Genomic DNA, 12,639 nt, shown 5'->3' on the forward strand with positions numbered 1-12,639 from the left:
CAGGAAATGGGCACAACGAAAATATTTTGACACATTTGGCTTTTTCAACAGTAAATTTCCATGTGATTTGTTTATGTATTTGCGCAGCTAATTTTTGCTATTGAATTGAGAATGGTTGATATTTGTACAACAAGTAGAAACTTCTAGATTTCAGGAAATGGGCACAACGAAAATATTTTGACACATTTGGCTTTTTCAACAGTAAATTTCCATGTGATTTGTTTATGTATTTGCACAGCTAATTTTTGCTATTGAATTGAGAATGGTTGATATTTGTACAACAAGAAGAAACTTCTAGATTTCATGAAACGGGCACAACGAAAATATTGTGACATATTTGGCTTGTTCAACAGTAAATTTCCATCTCATTTGTTTATATATTTACATAGTTAATTTGTGTTATTGAATTGAGAATGGTTGATATTTGTACAACAAGAAGAAACTTCTAGATTTCATGAAACGGGCACAACGAAAATATTTTGACACATTTGGCTTTTTCAACAGTAAATTTCCATGTGATTTGTTTATGTATTTGCACAGCTAATTTTTGCTATTGAATTGAGAATGGTTGATATTTGTACAACAAGAAGAAACTTCTAGATTTCATGAAACGGGCACAACGAAAATATTGTGACATATTTGGCTTGTTCAACAGTAAATTTCCATCTCATTTGTTTATATATTTACATAGTTAATTTGTGTTATTGAATTGAGAATGGTTGATATTTGTACAACAAGAAGAAACTTCTAGATTTCATGAAACGGGCACAACGAAAATATTGTGACATATTTGGCATGTTCAACAGTAAATTTCTATCTCATTTGTTTATATATTTACATAGTTAATTTGTGTTATTGAATTGAGAATGGTTGATATTTGTACAACAAGAAGAAACTTCTAGATTTCATGAAACGGGCACAACGAAAATATTTTGACACATTTGGCTTTTTCAACAGTAAATTTCCATGTGATTTGTTTATGTATTTGCACAGCTAATTTTTGCTATTGAATTGAGAATGGTTGATATTTGTACAACAAGTAGAAACTTCTAGATTTCAGGAAATGGGCACAACGAAAATATTTTGACACATTTGGCTTTTTCAACAGTAAATTTCCATGTGATTTGTTTATGTATTTGCACAGCTAATTTTTGCTATTGAATTGAGAATGGTTGATATTTGTACAACAAGTAGAAACTTCTAGATTTCAGGAAATGGGCACAACGAAAATATTTTGACACATTTGGCTTTTTCAACAGTAAATTTCCATGTGATTTGTTTATGTATTTGCACAGCTAATTTTTGCTATTGAATTGAGAATGGTTGATATTTGTACAACAAGTAGAAACTTCTAGATTTCAGGAAATGGGCACAACGAAAATATTTTGACACATTTGGCTTTTTCAACAGTAAATTTCCATGTGATTTGTTTATGTATTTGCACAGCTAATTTTTGCTATTGAATTGAGAATGGTTGATATTTGTACAACAAGTAGAAACTTCTAGATTTCATGAAACGGGCACAACGAAAATATTTTGACACATTTGGCTTTTTCAACAGTAAATTTCCATGTGATTTGTTTATGTATTTGCACAGCTAATTTTTGCTATTGAATTGAGAATGGTTGATATTTGTACAACAAGTAGAAACTTCTAGATTTCAGGAAATGGGCATAACGAAAATATTTTGACACATTTGGCTTTTTCAACAGTAAATTTCCATGTGATTTGTTTATGTATTTGCACAGCTAATTTTTGCTATTGAATTGAGAATGGTTGATATTTGTACAACAAGAAGAAACTTCTAGATTTCATGAAACGGGCACAACGAAAATATTTTGACACATTTGGCTTTTTCAACAGTAAATTTCCATGTGATTTGTTTATGTATTTGCACAGCTAATTTTTGCTATTGAATTGAGAATGGTTGATATTTGTACAACAAGTAGAAACTTCTAGATTTCAGGAAATGGGCACAACGAAAATATTTTGACACATTTGGCTTTTTCAACAGTAAATTTCCATGTGATTTGTTTATGTATTTGCACAGCTAATTTTTGCTATTGAATTGAGAATGGTTGATATTTGTACAACAAGAAGAAACTTCTAGATTTCATGAAACGGGCACAACGAAAATATTGTGACATATTTGGCTTGTTCAACAGTAAATTTCCATCTCATTTGTTTATATATTTACATAGTTAATTTGTGTTATTGAATTGAGAATGGTTGATATTTGTACAACAAGAAGAAACTTCTAGATTTCATGAAACGGGCACAACGAAAATATTGTGACATATTTGGCATGTTCAACAGTAAATTTCTATCTCATTTGTTTATATATTTACATAGTTAATTTGTGTTATTGAATTGAGAATGGTTGATATTTGTACAACAAGAAGAAACTTCTAGATTTCATGAAACGGGCACAACGAAAATATTGTGACATATTTGGCTTGTTCAACAGTAAATTTCCATCTCATTTGTTTATATATTTACATAGTTAATTTGTGTTATTGAATTGAGAATGGTTGATATTTGTACAACAAGAAGAAACTTCTAGATTTCATGAAACGGGCACAACGAAAATATTGTGACATATTTGGCTTGTTCAACAGTAAATTTCCATCTCATTTGTTTATATATTTACATAGTTAATTTGTGTTATTGAATTGAGAATGGTTGATATTTGTACAACAAGAAGAAACTTCTAGATTTCATGAAACGGGCACAACGAAAATATTGTGACATATTTGGCTTGTTCAACAGTAAATTTCCATCTCATTTGTTTATATATTTACATAGTTAATTTGTGCTATTGAATTGAGAATGGTTGATATTTGTACAACAAGTAGAAACTTCTAGATTTCAGGAAATGGGCATAACGAAAATATTTTGACACATTTGGCTTTTTCAACAGTAAATTTCCATGTGATTTGTTTATGTATTTGCACAGCTAATTTTTGCTATTGAATTGAGAATGGTTGATATTTGTACAACAAGAAGAAACTTCTAGATTTCATGAAACGGGCACAACGAAAATATTGTGACATATTTGGCTTGTTCAACAGTAAATTTCCATCTCATTTGTTTATATATTTACATAGTTAATTTGTGTTATTGAATTGAGAATGGTTGATATTTGTACAACAAGAAGAAACTTCTAGATTTCATGAAACGGGCACAACGAAAATATTGTGACATATTTGGCTTGTTCAACAGTAAATTTCCATCTCATTTGTTTATATATTTACATAGTTAATTTGTGTTATTGAATTGAGAATGGTTGATATTTGTACAACAAGTAGAAATTTCTAGATTTCAGGAAACGGGCATAACGAAAATATTTTGACATGTTTGTCTTGTTCAACAGTAAATTTCCATCTCATTTGTTTATATATTTACATAGTTAATTTGTGCTATTGAAGTGAGAATGGTTGATATTTGTACAACAAGAAGAAACTTCTAGATTTCATGAAACGGGCACAACGAAAATATTGTGACATATTTGGCTTGTTCAACAGTAAATTTCCATCTCATTTGTTTATATATTTACATAGTTAATTTGTGCTATTGAATTGAGAATGGTTGATATTTGTACAACAAGTAGAAACTTCTAGATTTCAGGAAATGGGCATAACGAAAATATTTTGACACATTTGGCTTTTTCAACAGTAAATTTCCATGTGATTTGTTTATGTATTTGCACAGCTAATTTTTGCTATTGAATTGAGAATGGTTGATATTTGTACAACAAGAAGAAACTTCTAGATTTCATGAAACGGGCACAACGAAAATATTGTGACATATTTGGCTTGTTCAACAGTAAATTTCCATCTCATTTGTTTATATATTTACATAGTTAATTTGTGTTATTGAATTGAGAATGGTTGATATTTGTAAACAAGTAGAAATTTCTAGATTTCAGGAAACGGGCATAACGAAAATATTTTGACATGTTTGTCTTGTTCAACAGTAAATTTCCATCTCATTTGTTTATATATTTACATAGTTAATTTGTGCTATTGAAGTGAGAATGGTTGATATTTGTACAACAAGAAGAAACTTCTAGATTTCATGAAACGGGCACAACGAAAATATTGTGACATATTTGGCTTGTTCAACAGTAAATTTCCATCTCATTTGTTTATATATTTACATAGTTAATTTGTGCTATTGAATTGAGAATGGTTGATATTTGTACAACAAGTAGAAACTTCTAGATTTCAGGAAATGGGCATAACGAAAATATTTTGACACATTTGGCTTTTTCAACAGTAAATTTCCATGTGATTTGTTTATGTATTTGCACAGCTAATTTTTGCTATTGAATTGAGAATGGTTGATATTTGTACAACAAGAAGAAACTTCTAGATTTCATGAAACGGGCACAACGAAAATATTTTGACATGTTTGTCTTGTTCAACAGTAAATTTCCATCTCATTTGTTTATATATTTACATAGTTAATTTGTGCTATTGAAGTGAGAATGGTTGATATTTGTACAACAAGAAGAAACTTCTAGATTTCATGAAACGGGCACAACGAAAATATTGTGACATATTTGGCTTGTTCAACAGTAAATTTCCATCTCATTTGTTTATATATTTACATAGTTAATTTGTGCTATTGAATTGAGAATGGTTGATATTTGTACAACAAGTAGAAACTTCTAGATTTCAGGAAATGGGCATAACGAAAATATTTTGACACATTTGGCTTTTTCAACAGTAAATTTCCATGTGATTTGTTTATGTATTTGCACAGCTAATTTTTGCTATTGAATTGAGAATGGTTGATATTTGTACAACAAGAAGAAACTTCTAGATTTCATGAAACGGGCACAACGAAAATATTGTGACATATTTGGCTTGTTCAACAGTAAATTTCCATCTCATTTGTTTATATATTTACATAGTTAATTTGTGTTATTGAATTGAGAATGGTTGATATTTGTAAACAAGTAGAAATTTCTAGATTTCAGGAAACGGGCATAACGAAAATATTTTGACATGTTTGTCTTGTTCAACAGTAAATTTCCATCTCATTTGTTTATATATTTACATAGTTAATTTGTGCTATTGAAGTGAGAATGGTTGATATTTGTACAACAAGAAGAAACTTCTAGATTTCATGAAACGGGCACAACGAAAATATTGTGACATATTTGGCTTGTTCAACAGTAAATTTCCATCTCATTTGTTTATATATTTACATAGTTAATTTGTGCTATTGAATTGAGAATGGTTGATATTTGTACAACAAGTAGAAACTTCTAGATTTCAGGAAATGGGCACAACGAAAATATTTTGACACATTTGGCTTTTTCAACAGTAAATTTCCATGTGATTTGTTTATGTATTTGCACAGCTAATTTTTGCTATTGAATTGAGAATGGTTGATATTTGTACAACAAGAAGAAACTTCTAGATTTCATGAAACGGGCACAACGAAAATATTGTGACATATTTGGCTTGTTCAACAGTAAATTTCCATCTCATTTGTTTATATATTTACATAGTTAATTTGTGCTATTGAATTGAGAATGGTTGATATTTGTACAACAAGTAGAAACTTCTAGATTTCAGGAAATGGGCATAACGAAAATATTTTGACACATTTGGCTTTTTCAACAGTAAATTTCCATGTGATTTGTTTACGTATTTGCACAGCTAATTTTTGCTATGGAATTGAGAATGGTTGATATTTGTACAACAAGAAGAAACTTCTAGATTTCATGAAACGGGCACAACGAAAATATTGTGACATATTTGGCTTGTTCAACAGTAAATTTCCATCTCATTTGTTTATATATTTACATAGTTAATTTGTGCTATTGAATTGAGAATGGTTGATATTTGTACAACAAGTAGAAACTTCTAGATTTCAGGAAATGGGCATAACGAAAATATTTTGACACATTTGGCTTTTTCAACAGTAAATTTCCATGTGATTTGTTTATGTATTTGCACAGCTAATTTTTGCTATTGAATTGAGAATGGTTGATATTTGTACAACAAGAAGAAACTTCTAGATTTCATGAAACGGGCACAACGAAAATATTGTGACATATTTGGCTTGTTCAACAGTAAATTTCCATCTCATTTGTTTATATATTTACATAGTTAATTTGTGTTATTGAATTGAGAATGGTTGATATTTGTACAACAAGTAGAAATTTCTAGATTTCAGGAAACGGGCATAACGAAAATATTTTGACATGTTTGTCTTGTTCAACAGTAAATTTCCATCTCATTTGTTTATATATTTACATAGTTAATTTGTGCTATTGAAGTGAGAATGGTTGATATTTGTACAACAAGAAGAAACTTCTAGATTTCATGAAACGGGCACAACGAAAATATTGTGACATATTTGGCTTGTTCAACAGTAAATTTCCATCTCATTTGTTTATATATTTACATAGTTAATTTGTGTTATTGAATTGAGAATGGTTGATATTTGTACAACAAGTAGAAATTTCTAGATTTCAGGAAACGGGCATAACGAAAATATTTTGACATGTTTGTCTTGTTCAACAGTAAATTTCCATCTCATTTGTTTATATATTTACATAGTTAATTTGTGCTATTGAAGTGAGAATGGTTGATATTTGTACAACAAGAAGAAACTTCTAGATTTCATGAAACGGGCACAACGAAAATATTGTGACATATTTGGCTTGTTCAACAGTAAATTTCCATCTCATTTGTTTATATATTTACATAGTTAATTTGTGTTATTGAATTGAGAATGGTTGATATTTGTACAACAAGTAGAAATTTCTAGATTTCAGGAAACGGGCATAACGAAAATATTTTGACATGTTTGTCTTGTTCAACAGTAAATTTCCATCTCATTTGTTTATATATTTACATAGTTAATTTGTGCTATTGAAGTGAGAATGGTTGATATTTGTACAACAAGAAGAAACTTCTAGATTTCATGAAACGGGCACAACGAAAATATTGTGACATATTTGGCTTGTTCAACAGTAAATTTCCATCCCATTTGTTTATATATTTACATAGTTAATTTGTGTTATTGAATTGAGAATGGTTGATATTTGTACAACAAGTAGAAATTTCTAGATTTCAGGAAACGGGCATAACGAAAATATTTTGACATGTTTGTCTTGTTCAACAGTAAATTTCCATCTCATTTGTTTATATATTTACATAGTTAATTTGTGCTATTGAAGTGAGAATGGTTGATATTTGTACAACAAGAAGAAACTTCTAGATTTCATGAAACGGGCACAACGAAAATATTGTGACATATTTGGCTTGTTCAACAGTAAATTTCCATCTCATTTGTTTATATATTTACATAGTTAATTTGTGTTATTGAATTGAGAATGGTTGATATTTGTACAACAAGTAGAAATTTCTAGATTTCAGGAAACGGGCATAACGAAAATATTTTGACATGTTTGTCTTGTTCAACAGTAAATTTCCATCTCATTTGTTTATATATTTACATAGTTAATTTGTGCTATTGAAGTGAGAATGGTTGATATTTGTACAACAAGTAGAAATTTCTAGATTTCAGGAAACGGGCATAACGAAAATATTTTGACATGTTTGTCTTGTTCAACAGTAAATTTCCATCTCATTTGTTTATATATTTACATAGTTAATTTGTGCTATTGAATTGAGAATGGTTGATATTTGTACAACAAGAAGAAACTTCTAGATTTCATGAAACGGGCACAACGAAAATATTGTGACATATTTGGCTTGTTCAACAGTAAATTTCCATCTCATTTGTTTATATATTTACATAGTTAATTTGTGTTATTGAATTGAGAATGGTTGATATTTGTACAACAAGAAGAAACTTCTAGATTTCATGAAACGGGCACAACGAAAATATTGTGACATATTTGGCTTGTTCAACAGTAAATTTCCATCTCATTTGTTTATATATTTACATAGTTAATTTGTGTTATTGAATTGAGAATGGTTGATATTTGTACAACAAGAAGAAACTTCTAGATTTCATGAAACGGGCACAACGAAAATATTGTGACATATTTGGCTTGTTCAACAGTAAATTTCCATCTCATTTGTTTATATATTTACATAGTTAATTTGTGTTATTGAATTGAGAATGGTTGATATTTGTACAACAAGAAGAAACTTCTAGATTTCATGAAACGGGCACAACGAAAATATTGTGACATATTTGGCTTGTTCAACAGTAAATTTCCATCTCATTTGTTTATATATTTACATAGTTAATTTGTGTTATTGAATTGAGAATGGTTGATATTTGTAAACAAGTAGAAATTTCTAGATTTCAGGAAACGGGCATAACGAAAATATTTTGACATGTTTGTCTTGTTCAACAGTAAATTTCCATCTCATTTGTTTATATATTTACATAGTTAATTTGTGCTATTGAATTGAGAATGGTTGATATTTGTACAACAAGAAGAAACTTCTAGATTTCATGAAACGGGCACAACGAAAATATTGTGACATATTTGGCTTGTTCAACAGTAAATTTCCATCTCATTTGTTTATATATTTACATAGTTAATTTGTGTTATTGAATTGAGAATGGTTGATATTTGTACAACAAGTAGAAATTTCTAGATTTCAGGAAACGGGCATAACGAAAATATTTTGACATGTTTGTCTTGTTCAACAGTAAATTTCCATCTCATTTGTTTATATATTTACATAGTTAATTTGTGCTATTGAAGTGAGAATGGTTGATATTTGTACAACAAGTAGAAATTTCTAGATTTCAGGAAACGGGCATAACGAAAATATTTTGACATGTTTGTCTTGTTCAACAGTAAATTTCCATCTCATTTGTTTATATATTTACATAGTTAATTTGTGCTATTGAATTGAGAATGGTTGATATTTGTACAACAAGAAGAAACTTCTAGATTTCATGAAACGGGCACAACGAAAATATTGTGACATATTTGGCTTGTTCAACAGTAAATTTCCATCTCATTTGTTTATATATTTACATAGTTAATTTGTGTTATTGAATTGAGAATGGTTGATATTTGTACAACAAGTAGAAATTTCTAGATTTCAGGAAACGGGCATAACGAAAATATTTTGACATGTTTGTCTTGTTCAACAGTAAATTTCCATCTCATTTGTTTATATATTTACATAGTTAATTTGTGCTATTGAAGTGAGAATGGTTGATATTTGTACAACAAGAAGAAACTTCTAGATTTCATGAAACGGGCACAACGAAAATATTGTGACATATTTGGCTTGTTCAACAGTAAATTTCCATCTCATTTGTTTATATATTTACATAGTTAATTTGTGTTATTGAATTGAGAATGGTTGATATTTGTACAACAAGTAGAAATTTCTAGATTTCAGGAAACGGGCATAACGAAAATATTTTGACATGTTTGTCTTGTTCAACAGTAAATTTCCATCTCATTTGTTTATATATTTACATAGTTAATTTGTGCTATTGAAGTGAGAATGGTTGATATTTGTACAACAAGAAGAAACTTCTAGATTTCATGAAACGGGCACAACGAAAATATTGTGACATATTTGGCTTGTTCAACAGTAAATTTCCATCCCATTTGTTTATATATTTACATAGTTAATTTGTGTTATTGAATTGAGAATGGTTGATATTTGTACAACAAGTAGAAATTTCTAGATTTCAGGAAACGGGCATAACGAAAATATTTTGACATGTTTGTCTTGTTCAACAGTAAATTTCCATCTCATTTGTTTATATATTTACATAGTTAATTTGTGCTATTGAAGTGAGAATGGTTGATATTTGTACAACAAGAAGAAACTTCTAGATTTCATGAAACGGGCACAACGAAAATATTGTGACATATTTGGCTTGTTCAACAGTAAATTTCCATCTCATTTGTTTATATATTTACATAGTTAATTTGTGTTATTGAATTGAGAATGGTTGATATTTGTACAACAAGTAGAAATTTCTAGATTTCAGGAAACGGGCATAACGAAAATATTTTGACATGTTTGTCTTGTTCAACAGTAAATTTCCATCTCATTTGTTTATATATTTACATAGTTAATTTGTGCTATTGAAGTGAGAATGGTTGATATTTGTACAACAAGAAGAAACTTCTAGATTTCATGAAACGGGCACAACGAAAATATTGTGACATATTTGGCTTGTTCAACAGTAAATTTCCATCTCATTTGTTTATATATTTACATAGTTAATTTGTGTTATTGAATTGAGAATGGTTGATATTTGTACAACAAGTAGAAATTCTAGATTTCAGGAAACGGGCATAACGAAAATATTTTGACATGTTTGTCTTGTTCAACAGTAAATTTCCATCTCATTTGTTTATATATTTACATAGTTAATTTGTGCTATTGAAGTGAGAATGGTTGATATTTGTACAACAAGAAGAAACTTCTAGATTTCATGAAACGGGCACAACGAAAATATTGTGACATATTTGGCTTGTTCAACAGTAAATTTCCATCTCATTTGTTTATATATTTACATAGTTAATTTGTGTTATTGAATTGAGAATGGTTGATATTTGTACAACAAGTAGAAATTTCTAGATTTCAGGAAACGGGCATAACGAAAATATTTTGACATGTTTGTCTTGTTCAACAGTAAATTTCCATCTCATTTGTTTATATATTTACATAGTTAATTTGTGCTATTGAAGTGAGAATGGTTGATATTTGTACAACAAGAAGAAACTTCTAGATTTCATGAAACGGGCACAACGAAAATATTGTGACATATTTGGCTTGTTCAACAGTAAATTTCCATCTCATTTGTTTATATATTTACATAGTTAATTTGTGTTATTGAATTGAGAATGGTTGATATTTGTACAACAAGTAGAAATTTCTAGATTTCAGGAAACGGGCATAACGAAAATATTTTGACATGCTTGTCTTGTTCAACAGTAAATTTCCATCTCGTTTGTTTATATATTTACATAGTTAATTTGTGCTATTGAAGTGAGAATGGTTGATATTTGTACAACAAGAAGAAACTTCTAGATTTCATGAAACGGGCACAACGAAAATATTGTGACATATTTGGCTTGTTCAACAGTAAATTTCCATCTCATTTGTTTATATATTTACATAGTTAATTTGTGTTATTGAATTGAGAATGGTTGATATTTGTACAACAAGTAGAAATTTCTAGATTTCAGGAAACGGGCATAACGAAAATATTTTGACATGTTTGTCTTGTTCAACAGTAAATTTCCATCTCATTTGTTTATATATTTACATAGTTAATTTGTGCTATTGAAGTGAGAATGGTTGATATTTGTACAACAAGAAGAAACTTCTAGATTTCATGAAACGGGCACAACGAAAATATTGTGACATATTTGGCTTGTTCAACAGTAAATTTCCATCTCATTTGTTTATATATTTACATAGTTAATTTGTGTTATTGAATTGAGAATGGTTGATATTTGTACAACAAGTAGAAATTTCTAGATTTCAGGAAACGGGCATAACGAAAATATTTTGACATGTTTGTCTTGTTCAACAGTAAATTTCCATCTCATTTGTTTATATATTTACATAGTTAATTTGTGCTATTGAAGTGAGAATGGTTGATATTTGTACAACAAGAAGAAACTTCTAGATTTCATGAAACGGGCACAACGAAAATATTGTGACATATTTGGCTTGTTCAACAGTAAATTTCCATCTCATTTGTTTATATATTTACATAGTTAATTTGTGTTATTGAATTGAGAATGGTTGATATTTGTACAACAAGTAGAAATTTCTAGATTTCAGGAAACGGGCATAACGAAAATATTTTGACATGTTTGTCTTGTTCAACAGTAAATTTCCATCTCATTTGTTTATATATTTACATAGTTAATTTGTGCTATTGAAGTGAGAATGGTTGATATTTGTACAACAAGAAGAAACTTCTAGATTTCATGAAACGGGCACAACGAAAATATTGTGACATATTTGGCTTGTTCAACAGTAAATTTCCATCTCATTTGTTTATATATTTACATAGTTAATTTGTGTTATTGAATTGAGAATGGTTGATATTTGTACAACAAGTAGAAATTTCTAGATTTCAGGAAACGGGCATAACGAAAATATTTTGACATGTTTGTCTTGTTCAACAGTAAATTTCCATCTCATTTGTTTATATATTTACATAGTTAATTTGTGCTATTGAAGTGAGAATGGTTGATATTTGTACAACAAGAAGAAACTTCTAGATTTCATGAAACGGGCACAACGAAAATATTGTGACATATTTGGCTTGTTCAACAGTAAATTTCCATCTCATTTGTTTATATATTTACATAGTTAATTTGTGCTATTGAATTGAGAATGGTTGATATTTGTACAACAAGTAGAAACTTCTAGATTTCAGGAAATGGGCACAACGAAAATATTTTGACACATTTGGCTTTTTCAACAGTAAATTTCCATGTGATTTGTTTATGTATTTGCACAGCTAATTTTTGCTACTGAATTGAGAATGGTTGATATTTGTACAACAAGAAGAAACTTCTAGATTTCATGAAACGGGCACAACGAAAATATTGTGACATATTTGGCTTGTTCAACAGTAAATTTCCATCTCATTTGTTTATATATTTACATAGTTAATTTGTGCTATTGAATTGAG

This window comes from Eurosta solidaginis, chromosome 2 (genome assembly GCF_040869045.1).
Source record: "Eurosta solidaginis isolate ZX-2024a chromosome 2, ASM4086904v1, whole genome shotgun sequence".
Classification (NCBI taxonomy): Eukaryota; Metazoa; Arthropoda; class Insecta; order Diptera; family Tephritidae; genus Eurosta; species Eurosta solidaginis.